The following is a 14,064-nucleotide window of genomic DNA, read 5'->3' as shown; positions in this document are numbered from 1 at the left end:
TCGGCTAGAGGGACATGCAGAAGATAGGGTAGCATGCACGCGTGCACAAACGCACATACTCAAGAACACACACTTTCCCACAGACGTTATTGCCCTACTCACACACACACAGAAGTGCAGTGGTTAGAGAATGATTAACCTTGTGGTTGGTCTGGGAAAATGACATTTGACCAGCATCTGCATGGGGGGCTGCATGGTGTTTGGTTGTCTGGGACAGGTTAAGGTGTGGAAGTAAGGGGAGTGGAGTCATGATTTAGTACCTATTTAATAGAACATTATACAATTAACATCGACCAATGAGTCATGTGGGTGCTATGTGGGTGACGTCATCACGACTTCCAGGAATTGGGAGTAGCACTTCTTTGGGGGATGGTCCCTGGCTGGTCTGTCTGTGTTAAGGCAAACTAGGTATGGGAAGGATATAAAATAATGGAGATACATTTACAGTAAAAAAAAGTGGCCTTTAACCATCCCTCTGTCTCTCCATGTATGCATCCATCCATTTTTCTTAGCCTCACAAACCTCTTACTGCTGTCATTGTGCATTTGCACAATGTGCTAGCAATCAGAGCAGGCATTCAGTTCATGTGGAGAAAGGTGGCACATTGTGAGCTACGGTACAGCTCAGTAGCTTGACAGCAAGTGTGTTAGTTTGGTAAATGGACTGTATTGATGTAACATCATGAGTGATGCGTATTGGAAGTACAGTATATCAGATGAAGACTGTACTGCCAAAACATGCTGTTTTCAATAATGAAGAAGCAAGTTCTATACATCTTCCACTGTCCTCCTAAAGTGTCTGAATCTCTCTCACCCATCCAGGCCCATTAGTTAATGGAACATAAGCCAGAGAGAAAAGCAGCTGTAACCTGATCCTTCCATCTTGACATCCTCCCTCTCTCTATGTATAAGGTCTATACTGGTTGCCTATCTTTATGTACTGTATATACAGTATCTTGGTACATTATGTAAATTCATATATCATCAACAACAGTAAAACATCCTGTTTGTCTCATCTTATTCCCCTCACTGTTCAAATCCTTCTAATTACCTAAACTAAAAACTTTCCAAGTATGTTTGATTTGCACAGCAGTGTGTCCCTGATGGAGGAAGTTAACATCTGAAAGAACATTGCATGACCTGTTCCGTACTGACGGCTAACCTGGGGGAGATGTCTCCAGACACATGCTCCTGGGCTGCCTATTCCTAAATCAGGTGTCAACTCCCTCCATCCAAGACTGCACAACGCATACAACAAAAAAACACCAATAAGAAGAAGAGACTTGCTTGGGCCAAGAAACACAAACAATGGACATTAGACCAGTGGAAATCTGTCCATCGCTTTCGTCTGGTTCTATTTTTGTTGGGGTATAACAAGAAGATCTTGCAGTCAAACAAAAGATTCCAGAAACATCTTGACAAGGTAGAAAAAAAGGTCAAGTGTCTGAAAGAAAATGTCCATGAAAAAGCCAGAGGTGAGTCCACATTAGTGGCATGTTGTGTTTTTTAGGGTTCTAGCCAATGAATGCACAAGGCAACTGTCAAGGCATTTGAAAAGGGCACACGGAGGGAAGACTAGCAACACAATGGAGGTTGTCGCAGTGCGCCCCTAGACATTAATGAAACCTACAATCAAACACTTCTCTGATTCAGGGCATAACTGGAAAGTACTTTGACTTTAAATCTGGGGAAAGCACAGCGCACTCTTATGAATAACAATAACCGTTAACAAAGTGCACAGTGGAAGTGTCACGGCACCATTTCATTTTCCACCGAGTCACAGTGTAGTTTATTGATATGTATGGTGGCAACCAGGTGATTACAATCCCTAGCTGCTGTGAAGCCATGAGAGCAGCTGCTGATAGAGCTCCATTAGAGGCACATAAACAGCCTCTGTTCTTATCTACAGAGTGAACACATGGGAATAGGTGATATATTGTGTATTTATTATCACTGCTGCTAAACGTGAAGTGGGAGCACTCACTGTAGTGGGATATGATATTGCAGCTCTTCATCAGCTTGACCAGGAGGTTAACTTGCAGGCTGTTTTTTGTTCACTCTACTTAGTCGTCTATTGTCTGAAAACACAGGCTTGAAATTTTGGCCTTGCATTGGAGAAGAATGTGATTACTTTTGTAAAAAAATTCATCGGTTAATTAGAAATATTTTTTGGAATGCTTTTAATGCCTCCCCACAAGCACCTCTCCTTGAAATAATTGCATTTACTGTGAGAAATAACTATGGCATTCTTCTACCCAGGCAGCCGTGAAATAGTCTGCAAACCACCTGCGGCTTATGTCCCTGGATAAAAGTGTGTTCTGCATACATAACAGCCCCTGCCTAGCTAACTAAGGATGGCACACACCTGTTGTCATGTCCAAAAATGTACAGCAATCTGTGTTTACTTTGAACCTTATCATATCAGTCAACAACAGTCATCAAATAAACATAGTTGTTTCATCAAATATATAAGTAACTAAGGATGGAAAAAAATTACTATTCTAGGACTTACTTATGAATAATGTATAGTATTCATTATTCATCTAGACTTATGGGATTTTTTCCCTTAGCCTCTGATGGAGAGATAGGGAGTAAGGGAGGGAGGGAAAGAAAGAGAGAGAAAGAGAGAAATAGAGAGCAAGACCTCCAGTTATGAATGACATGAAAGGGTCTCTATCGCTAAATGCTATTAGACTAAGATCTGTAGGGTCTCTGTCAATCCTTTTTACAGGCACTCCGTTGCCCACTAATAGCATTGACAAGATTCTCCAGTTACCAAAGACTTCTGGAACAATGGGGGCCTACCATGTACCATGTACCATGTAGCTGTAGAGTTTCCGTACACATGATGAACCAAAGGGCACAAGCACAACAGTGCTTCATTATTTCTCTCTGTTCCTATCCCCCTTTGGCCACCTGTCTGCCTGTCTCCTTTCTACAGTGCACTCTACACTCCAGCCCTGTGCTCCACTGTGGCTCGGATGACAAGGCTTCAGATTCACACAGCTCATTATCAGCTCGACCCAGGCCAGACCTACCATTGGAAATACCAGCTGCCTACGTGACCAGGGCCACTGCACAGAAGACAGGGGCAGAGAAAAAGGACAAAGAGTGATGGATGGTGGGGTGAGAAAGGGAGGTGGAGACAGATGGAAAGAGAGAGATAGAGGGATGAGCGGAGGGTGGAGACTGGCGTCAGAGGGAGATTGAGGTAGATGGCTCCTGCTGACACGGCCACGGGAGCTCTGGTTTCACCTGATTAGATTACTCTCCTATTTTGGGGATTTCCTCTTTTTGTCTAGGGGGATTTTTTGCAACATGACAGCCAAAAGAGAAATTATATCTTTCCATGGCAAAGGACAGAGAGTTTAGATGAGACAGAGAGGTCATGTAGGAGGAGAGGGTAAAATAAGAGTTCAGGAGGATAAGACACGTTGAGACAGTAAAAATATGACAGAGATTGACAGAGGAGTGAAGTGAGGAGGAACACCTTGATAAGACAGTGAAAATATGGACAGATTGGTGGAGGAGGAAGGAAAAAGAGGAAGGCAAATCCCGTGGGATGGAATTAGAGAACTGTTCACAGAGGAGAGGAGCGCTAGACCAGGAAATAATGAGACGAGAAGAAGGTGTGAAGGAATAACTATGAGTAAGGACAATGACTGATAGAAAAGATAGGGAGACTGGCATTAACAAGCTGGCATACGCAGCAGGACATCCACCTCTGACACTGTAATATTCTTTTCACACATTTTCACAAGTTTACAATGTACAATTACTCATATGAGTCATATACTGTAGTTAACTGCTGAAGTCAAGTTTCAGATGAAAGGTTTGTATTTCACTAGACCAACTTAAAGCTGTCTTCACTTTCGAACAAAACATAACACAGAATATAACTAAAAAGCACTGAATCGGAAGCATAACAATAAACGAAAGCTACCAAACAGCTTACGTTACAGTATGCACTGGTGTGGGCAAAATTAATAAAATAAGCATTGTCTTCGCATGCAACCAAACAAACCCCTCAGCCTTTCATTGCCTATGTTCGGATGGGCTAACAGAATCAGTGTGAGGAGACTCCATCTGTTCTTGGCTGCTGCCTGCTCTGCCCTCCCACTGTCTGCCTGAAGTGTTCATCTCTGTTGTTTGTGTGCTCTGGTCCAACTCATAGTGATTGAGGAGAGAAGGATGGCCATTTGTAAAGAGGGGTCAGCCAAGGAGATTAAAGGAAGAAGAGGGAGCCGGCGGGCAGTAATGGAGGACAGATGGAGGGAATAAAAGGGAAATGTGGAAGCAGGGTGAAAGAGGGAAGGAGAAAGGAGTGCAGAGCAAACAACCTGGGTACTTACTTGATGAGATCAAATCAAATCAAATCAAATCAAATTTATTTGTCACATACACATGGTTAGCAGGTGTTAATGCGAGTGTAGCGAAATGCTTGTGCTTCTAGTTCCGACCATGCAGTAATATCTAACAAGTAATATAACCTAACAATTTCACAACAACTACCTTATACACACAAGTGTAAAGGAATGAATACGAATATGTACATAAAAATATATAAATGAGTGATGGCCGAACGGCATAGGCAAGATGCAGTAGATGGTATAGAGTACAGTATATACATATGAGATGAGTAATGTAGGGTATGTAAACATATAAAGCAGCATTGTTTAAAGTGGCTAGAGATACAGCACATCAAATCAAATCAAATCAAATTTATTAGTCACATACACATGGTTAGCAGATGTTAATGCGAGTGTAGCGAAATGCTTGTGCTTCTAGTTCCGACAATGCAGTAATAACCAACAAGTAATCTAACCTAACAATTCCACAACTACTACCTTACACACACACACAAGTGTAAAGGGATAAAGAATATGTACATAAAGATATATGAATGAGTGGTGGTACAGAACGGCATGGCAGATGCAGTAGATGGTATAGAGTACGGTATATACATATGAGATGAGTACTGTAGGGTATGTAAACATAAAGTGGCATAGTTTAAAGTGGCTAGTGGTACATGTATTACATAAAGATGGCAAGATGCAGTAGATGATATAGAGTACAGTATATACATATGAGATGGGTAATGTAGGGTATGTAAACATTATATTAAGTGGCATTGTTTAAAGTGGCTAGTGGTACATTTTTACATAATTTCCATCAATTCCCATTTTTAAAGTGGCTGGAATTGAGTCAGTATGTTGGCAGCGGCCGCTAAATGTTAGTGGTGGCTGTTTAACAGTCTGATGGCCTTGAGATAGAAGCTGTTTTTCAGTCTCTCGGTCCCTGCTTTGATGCACCTGTACTGACCTCGCCTTCTGGATGATAGCGGGGTGAACAGGCAGTGGCTTGGGTGGTTGTTGTCCTTGATGATCTTTATGGCCTTCCTGTGACATCGGGTGGTGTAGGTGTCCTGGAGGGCAGGTAGTTTGCCCCTGGTGATGCGTTCTGCAGACCTCACTACCCTCTGGAGAGCCTTACGGTTGTGGGCGGAGCAGTTGCCGTACCAGGCGGTGATACAGCCCGACAGGATGCTCTCGATTGTGCATCTGTAGAAGTTTGTGAGTGCTTTATGTGACAAGCCGAATTTCTTCAGCCTCCTGAGGTTGAAGAGGCGCTGCTGCGCCTTCTTCACAACGCTGTCTGTGTGGGTGGACCAATTCAGTTTGTCCGTGATGTGTACACCGAGGAACTTAAAACTTTCCACCTTCTCCACTACTGACCCGTCGATGTGGATAGGGGGGTGCTCCCTCTGCTGTTTCCTGAAGTCCACAATCATCTCCTTTGTTTTGTTGACGTTGAGTGTGAGGTTATTTTCCTGACACCACACTCCGAGGGCCCTCACCTCCTCCCTGTAGGCCGTCTCGTCATTGTTGGTAATCAAGCCTACCACTGTAGTGTCATCCGCAAACTTGATGATTGAGTTGGAGGCGTGCATGGCCACGCAGTCGTGGGTGAACAGGGAGTACAGGAGAGGGCTCAGAACGCACCCTTGTGGGGCCCCAGTGTTGAGGATCAGCGGGGTGGAGATGTTGTTACCTACCCTCACCACCTGGGGGCGGCCCGTCAGGAAGTCCAGGACCCAGTTGCACAGGGCGGGGTCGAGACCCAGGGTCTCGAGCTTGATGACGAGTTTGGAGGGTACTATGGTGTTAAATGCTGAGCTGTAATCGATGAACAGCATTCTCACATGGGTATTCCTCTTGTCCAGATGGGTTAGGGCAGTGTGCAGTGTGGTTGCGATTGCGTCGTCTGTGGACCTATTGGGTCGGTAAGCAAATTGGAGTGGGTCTAGGGTGTCCGGTAGGGTGGAGGTGATATGGTCCTTGACTAGTCTCTCAAAGCACTTCATGATGACGGAAGTGAGTGCTACGGGGCGGTAGTCGTTTAGCTCAGTTACCTTAGCTTTCTTGGGAACAGGAACAATGGTGGCCCTCTTGAAGCATGTGGGAACAGCAGACTGGGATAAGGGTTGATTGAATATGTCCGTAAACACACCAGCCAGCTGGTCTGCGCATGCTCTGAGGACGCGGCTGGGAATGCCGTCTGGGCCTGCAGCCTTGCGAGGGTTAACACGTTTAAATGTTTTACTCACCTCGGCTGCAGTGAAGGAGAGCCCATCAGATGTCCCTGATGACTTGTCACCTCCTCAAGTATGTGTACTGTTCCAATGATTCAACATACTTGTTCTTGCCGTTACCTTTGACTTGTTGCCAAGCGCCTTTCACTGTCTCCTGTGACCTCACACATAATCTGACTCTGTAACCCCTTGACTCTGTGACAAACCAAACAAACGTCAGATCAACAGCCCAACCCTTCAAATTCCCCTCAAGTCCCAATAAACAGAGGTTGCTAGGACTTGGCGTCTGTTTTCAGGTCCCTCACAAAGGATTGGGACTGGGACAGAAGGGGTAATGACAACCTGCTACAAGGTTTGAGACCACCATCTTCTATATCGGCCATTAGTAATGTCAAACACTTGTGAAACCCACAAGTCTGGGTAAACACACGTAACCACAGCGCTTAGTCAGTGAGGTGTGTGTGTTTGGGGGGAGGGGGTTACTGGCAGAGGAAACACAATGGAGGCCTTCCTCAGAAAGTAAGATGCTGTGTCTAACTCTTCGCCCAAAAAATGTGGTAAAAAGAACAATGTATGTGTTATGAACGATAGATGAGACTTTGTCTACTCTATGTTGAGCATTATACGACCTCCTCAATCACCTAAGTTGTCACTGAGTTGTGTGTGCTGTGTTTTATGGAAGTTTTACAAACAGAAGTTTGGTCATATTCATCAACTTTAGGTGCACAGGAAAAAGGTCACCTTACTGGATCCAGATGTATTTTTCATCCTTAAATTTATACTCTCTTAGGTCAGTGATGAATAAAAGGATGATTAAATGCTTTAATTTAGAAATGCACATGTTCAGCAAGGGGACTACCTCCTCCAGAATGTATAACACAGGGGAAAAAGTTACAAAAATAATTTGATGTTTTGTGGTCATAAAGATGTTATTTTATGGATTAATTTGCTTTTAAAAGACAATGATGTCACCTGATTGACACATCTATTGACATTCCAAGGACTCTGTGATAAATTACTTTTTTTTTACTGAACTGAACACAATTAAATTACTTTGAATGGATTTGAGGGACTTTAGTTTAGTTTAGTTTATTAATTTGACCATTTTAAAAAACAAGCACACATAAAACTTAAAAGCCATACATGCACATGAATAAAATCATTGAGGATAACACACAATAAAGTCTGGGACTTATTTCCATTGTGGTCCTCTTGAGACAAGATGGCTATACAAGATCGAACACAGTATGGCAATGAAATAATAAAACAAAAACATAAAAGAAGAACATCTATCTCATCATTCCAGTTACATCATAGGGGTTATTCATATGGGCACAGAGGACATCAAACATATTTTTACTTTATTTTTAAAGCTGTTCAGAGAGGACGTTGTTTTTATAGGCAGATGCAACTCATTCCATTCTGAGGCTCCAGTATACAAGAAAGTACCTTTCCCAACATTACTCCTGAACCTGTATAAGCACACATCAGCAACACCTGATCTGGTGCTGTGATTGTGTGCATCCCTAACACGAGGAAAGTAATCACTTAAATATCTGGGCGCAGGACCATAAATACTCCTAAATACTCATAAATACAGGCAGCCAGTTTAGTTCCTGAAAGCAGCTCCTGCCTATGTGAGTACGTGGACTCACCTTCAAAACTACCCTGATCAACTTATTCTGGGCTATCTGGAGCTTCCCCTTCATAGGTTTAGATAAGCCCCCAAACCAGGAAGTACTAGCATAGTCAAAATGGCATTGAATGAGGGCAGTAGCTAGCACTTTCATGGAGTCCTTATCAAGCAGCTTGGACACATTCATTTGTGGTCCAGGAATGTGTTTGCTCGAAGTCGAACGTGAAGATGAATTTACTTCCGCTACAGACCTTGGCTGGGCTTCAAACCAGCTGCCAGCGGAGATTAAGAAGGTTGTTCAATAACAATGTTGGCATGTTTTGTTTCTTTTTGACGCTCTCTATTTATTTTCTAAGATCTTCAAAAGGCCAAATGACACAACCATGGCCCGCTAATGTATCCTTTCCATTTAATATTTTCCCTGCTTTGAGGAGATTTCTGTTTTTGGAAAAACTTCCCCACAAAGGACATATCCACAGTTATAAAGCATATTCCCACCTTATATCATCTAACATAAATGGTATCTACAGTGTAAACCTGTGGAGGCTCCTCAGAGGAGGAATGGGAGGACCATGCTCCTCAGTGAATTTCATAAAAATAGTGAAACATTAAAAAAAAGCTATCCTTTTTAGACAAAACTTTGACTAAATAAACTCAGGGGAAAAATACATGTCCTCTCACTGTCAACTGGGTTAATTTTCAGAAAACTTAACATGTGTATATATTTGTATGAACATAAGATTCAACAACTGAGACATAAACTGAACAAGTTCCACAGACCTGTGATAACAGAAATGGAATGTGTCCCTGAACAAAGGGGGGGTCAAAATCAAAAGTAACAGTCAGTATCTGGTGTGGCCACCAGCTGCATTAAGCACTGTAGTGCATCTTCTCCTCATGGACTGCACCAGATTTGCCTGTTCTTGCTGTGAGATGTTACCCCACTCTTCCACCAAGGTACCTGCAAGTTCCCGGACATTTCTGGGGGGGAATGGCCCTAGCCCTCACCCTCCGATCCAACAGGTCCCAGACATGCTCAATGGGATTGAGATCCAGGCTCTTCGCTGGCCATGGCAGAACACTGACATTCCTGTCTTGCAGGAAATCACACACAGACGAGCAGTATGGCTGGTGGCATTGTCATGCTGGAGGGTCATGTTAGGATGAACCTGCAGGAAGGGTACCACATGAGGGAGGAGGATGTCTTCCCTGTAACGCACAGCGTTGAGATTGACTGCAATGACAACAAGCTCAGTCCGATGATGCTGTGACACACCGCCCCAGACCATGACGGAACCTCCACCTCCAAATTGATCCCGCTCCAGAGTACAGGCCTCGGTGTAATATTCATTCCTTCGACGATAAATGCAAATCCGACCATCCCCCCTGGTGAGACAAAACCGCGACTCATCAATGAAGAGCACTTCTTGCCAGTCCTGTCTGGTCCAGCGACGGTGGGTTTGTGCCCATTGGCGACGTTGTTGCCGGTGATGTCTGGTGAGGACCTGCCTTACAACAGGCCTACAAGCCCTCAATCCAGCCTCTCTCAGACCTATTGCGGACAGTCTGAGTAATGATGGAGGGATTGTGCGTTCCTGGTGTAACTCGGGCAGTTTTTGTGGCCATCCTGTACCTGTCCCGCAGGTGTGATGTTCAGATGTACCGATCCTATGCAGGTGCAGGTGTTACACGTGGTCTGCCACTGCGAGGACGATCAGCCGTCCGTCATGTCTCCCTTAGGCGTCTCACAGTACGGATATTGCAATTTATTTCCCTGGCCACATCTGCAGTCCTCATGCCTCCTTGCATAATGCCTAAGGCACGTTCACGCAGATGAGCAGGGACCCTGGGCATCTTTCTTTTGGGGGTTTTCAGAGTCAGTAGAATGGCCTCTTTAGTGTCCTAAGTTTTCAAAACTGTGACTTTAATTGCCTACCGTCTGTAAGCTGTTAGTGTCTTAACGACCGTTCCACAGTTGCATGTTCATTAATTGCATGGGAAACAGTGTTTAAACCCTTTACAATGAAGTTCTGTGAAGTTATTTGGATTTTTACATATTATCTTTGAAAGACAGGGCCCTGAAAAAGGGACGTTTCTTTTTTTGCTGAGTTTATATTCGCATGTAACCAAATAATTGAAGGTCTACAGTAGCCTCAACAGCACTCTGTAGGATAGCACTGTCATTGGTGTAGAGAGGAGTATGCAGGAGGCAGTCGCAGGTTTAGAACTACTGAATTTATTTAAGCACCATAGATCAAGGTGGGACGAAACCCAAACGTTGTTGTGCTCAACATATATCTTCATAAACAAAAAGGCACAGGGTGAACCCAAAGTGAAAAATATAAAGTACTCAGGAAATAGTAGAAGAGAGTCCTCTCAGGAAAACAAATAACATTTACAATGACAGACAAAGACAAATGGCAGAGGGAGTATATATACAGTGATAGAGTGGGGATTGGAACCAGATGTGTGTAATGATGAGTGAGGTGAAGTGTGAAGGCCATTTGCCAGCAGTAGGTTCGGCAGCAGCTAGAAGGCCAGCGACGCCGAACGCCTGAGCTGGACAGGAGGGGGAGCCAAACCGAAGGCTGGTGTGACATGCACCATGGTGTAGCTGGAGGACAACTAGTTTCTGTCCTCCTCTGGGTACATTTTACTTCAATACAAAACCTAGGATGACAACTTCCAGAGGACGTCGTCCAACCTATCAGAGGTCTTGCAGCATGAACTGAAATGTTGTCCACCCAATTAAAGGACCAGATAATGAATCTAGTACTGAAAGTATAAGCTACAGCTAGCTAGCACTGCTGTGCACAAAATGTGGTGAGTAGTTGACTTAAATAGAGAGAAAGACAATAGTTTAACCTGTTTGGACTAGGTGGCAGCATTTTCACGTTTGGATGAAAAGCGTGCCCAGAGTAAACTGCCTGCTACTCAGTCCCAGTTGCTAACATATGCATATTATTAGTAGATTTGGATAGAAAACACTCTGAAGTTTCTAAAACTGTTTGAATGATGTCTGTGAGTATAACAGAACTCATATGGCAGGCGAAAACCTGAGAAAAATCCAACCAAGAAGTGGGAAATCTGAGGTTTGTAGTTTTTCAACTCTTGGCCTATCGAATACACAGTGTCTATGTGGTCATATTGCACTTCCCAAGGCTTCCACTAGATGTTAACAGTCTTTAGAACCTTGTTTGATGCTTCTACTGTGAAGTGGGGGCGAATGAGAGGGGATTGAGTAAGGTCTGTCCCAGAGAGCCACGAGCTGACCATGTGCGTTCACGTGAGAGTTAGCTTGAGTTCCATTGCATTTCTGAAGACAAAGGAATTCTCCGGTTGGAACATTATTGAAGATTTATGTTAAAAACATCCTAAAGATTGATTCTATACTTCGTTTGACATGTTTCTACGGACTGTAACGGAACCTTTTGACTTTTCGTCTGCTCCTAGTGATCGCGCATCATGAATTTGGAATACTGGGCTAAACGCGCTAACAAAAAGGAGGTATTTGGACATAAATGATTAACTTTATCGATCAAATCAAACATTTATTGTGGAACTGGGATTCCTGGGAGTGCATTCTGATGAAGATCATCAAAGGTAAGTGAATATTTATAATGCTATTTCTGACTTCTGTTGACTCCAACATGGCGGATATCTGTCTGGGTTGTGTTGGTCTCTGAGCGCCGTACTCAGATTATTGCATGGTTTGCTTTATCCATAAAGTTTTTTTGAAATCTGATTAAGGAGAAGTATATCTTTAATTCTGTGAATAACAGTTGTATCTTTTATCAATGTTTATTATGAGTATATCTGTAAATTGATGTGGCTCTGTGCAAATTCACGGGATGTTTTGGAGTCAAAGCCAAATGTAAACGGAGGTTTTTGGATATAAATATGAACTTGATCGAACAAAACATACATGTATTGTGTAACATTTTGTCCCGGGAGTGTCATCTGATGAAGAATATCAAAGGTTAGTGATTCATTTTATCTCTATTTCTGCTTTTTGTGACTCCTCTCTTTGGTTGGAAAATCGCTGTATGCTTTCTGTGACTAGTTGCTGACCTAACATAATGATATGTTCTGCTTTCGCCGAAAAGCCTTTTTGAAATCGGACACTGTGGTTGGATTAACGAGAATTTTATCTTTAAAATGGTGTCTAATACTTGTATGTTTGAGAAATTTGAATTATGAGATTTCTGTTGATTGAATTTGGCGCCCTGCAATTTCATTGGCTGTTGGCGTTCCTAGACAGGTTAAACATTTTGAAAAAATTAGTGAGAGAGAGAGAGCTAGCTATATTTCTTATTTGTTTACCTTTCACTTACTTAGCTAGCTAATGCAGCTAGCTAGTTTAGCCTACTCAAACACCCGGCTCAGAGAGGGATGCTATGTTACCTAGCTGGCTATGACTATCCCATACTGGAACTCTTCCAGGTCAAGGTAAGCTTTTGGTTTTATTAATTTATTGCCACTGGGCCCCACCGGTGTAATTGCTAAACTGCTTGCTAACTGTACACTGTACTGCATGATTGTAGCGGGTTTACTGAGGCGTTAGTTCTAGTAGCTATGTTGTCTTGACGTTAGCTAATATGGTGACAATGATGTAGGCTGTGTGTAGCGGTTAGCAGTTATGATATGAAAGTTTGACTTGGAAAAGTTTTTTCGCCTGGTCACAGACAACTGATGTGTTGTGCACTGAAGTCCAGAATCAAAGGGAAAAGCTTAGAGGAGGAGAGCGCATAAACGCGATAAGAAATTATCCAACGATCAAAGGGATCATCCTGTGGTATGTGGCTGCTATGAAAGTGAATTGTGTTTGTGGTGATCAGGAGTGTATTCAATCCGCCGAATCTGTTGAAAAACCTTTCTTAAACGGAAGCAAATGGAACGAAACGGGAATAAATATACCTGAATTTGTCCAAAAGAAACTCTTGTTAGCAACTGTTGGACTAATGATTACATCCTAGATCAACTACACAGGCAAGATTATCTGTCACATTGATTACAAACATTTCTCTCGACTTGTGCACTTAAGTTGTAAACTTTCATTCATAGGCTAGGTAGCAACCTCATGATGGGTATAGAGAACATTTGAGTTTCATGTAGTAGTCTAAACCTATCGATGTTACATTGAGCTGGTTGAATGGAATATGAATGACAGTCATCTAATATCCTGTAATAGAAATACGGCCATGCTCATAAAAAATAATAATAATCGTCCTCCCTTATCTTAAACGGCACCGACCGCAACTGGTGTAAACCTATAGTATATATACAATAGTAGTGGATTCGGCTATTTCAGCCACACCCGTTCCTGAAAGCTGTATAAAGTCGACCACACTGCCATGCAATCTCCATAGACAAACATTGGCAGTAGAATGGTCTTACTGAAGAGCTCAGTGACTTTTAACGTGGCACTGTCATAGTTTTCTGCCTTTCCGACAAGTCAGTTTGTCAAATTTCTTCCCTGCTAGAGCTGCCCCAGTCAACTGTTAGTGCTGTTATTGTGAAGTGGAAACTTTATGAGCAACAACGACTCAGCCGCGAAGTGTAAAACCACACAAGCACACAGAACGGGACCGCCGAGTGCTGAAACGCGTAGCGCGTAAAAATCATATTTCCTCGGTTGCAAGACTCACGACCAAGTTGCCTCTGGAAGCAATGTGAGCACAATAACTGTTTGTTGGGAGCTTAATGAAATGGGTGTCCATTGCCGAGAGCCGCACACAAGCTTAAGATCAACACGCGCAATACCAAGTGTCGGCTGGAGTGGTGTAAAGCTCGCCACCATTGGAGCAATGGAAACGCGTTCTCTGGAGTGATGAATC

At 43.1% G+C, this 14,064-nt stretch overlaps 1 protein-coding gene across 4 annotated transcripts in view; it reads right to left on the bottom strand.

The window, feature by feature from the left end:
* The window catches only part of LOC139564509 (atrial natriuretic peptide receptor 1-like), a 70,192-nt gene that overhangs the window by 15,168 nt on the left and 40,960 nt on the right, over positions 1-14,064 (bottom strand). The window lies entirely within an intron of this gene.

This window comes from Salvelinus alpinus, chromosome 35, assembly GCF_045679555.1.
Source record: "Salvelinus alpinus chromosome 35, SLU_Salpinus.1, whole genome shotgun sequence".
In the NCBI taxonomy this organism is placed as follows: Eukaryota; Metazoa; Chordata; class Actinopteri; order Salmoniformes; family Salmonidae; genus Salvelinus; species Salvelinus alpinus.
Note: the sequence above shows the minus strand (reverse complement) of the source record. Positions and strands in the feature narration are given on the sequence as shown.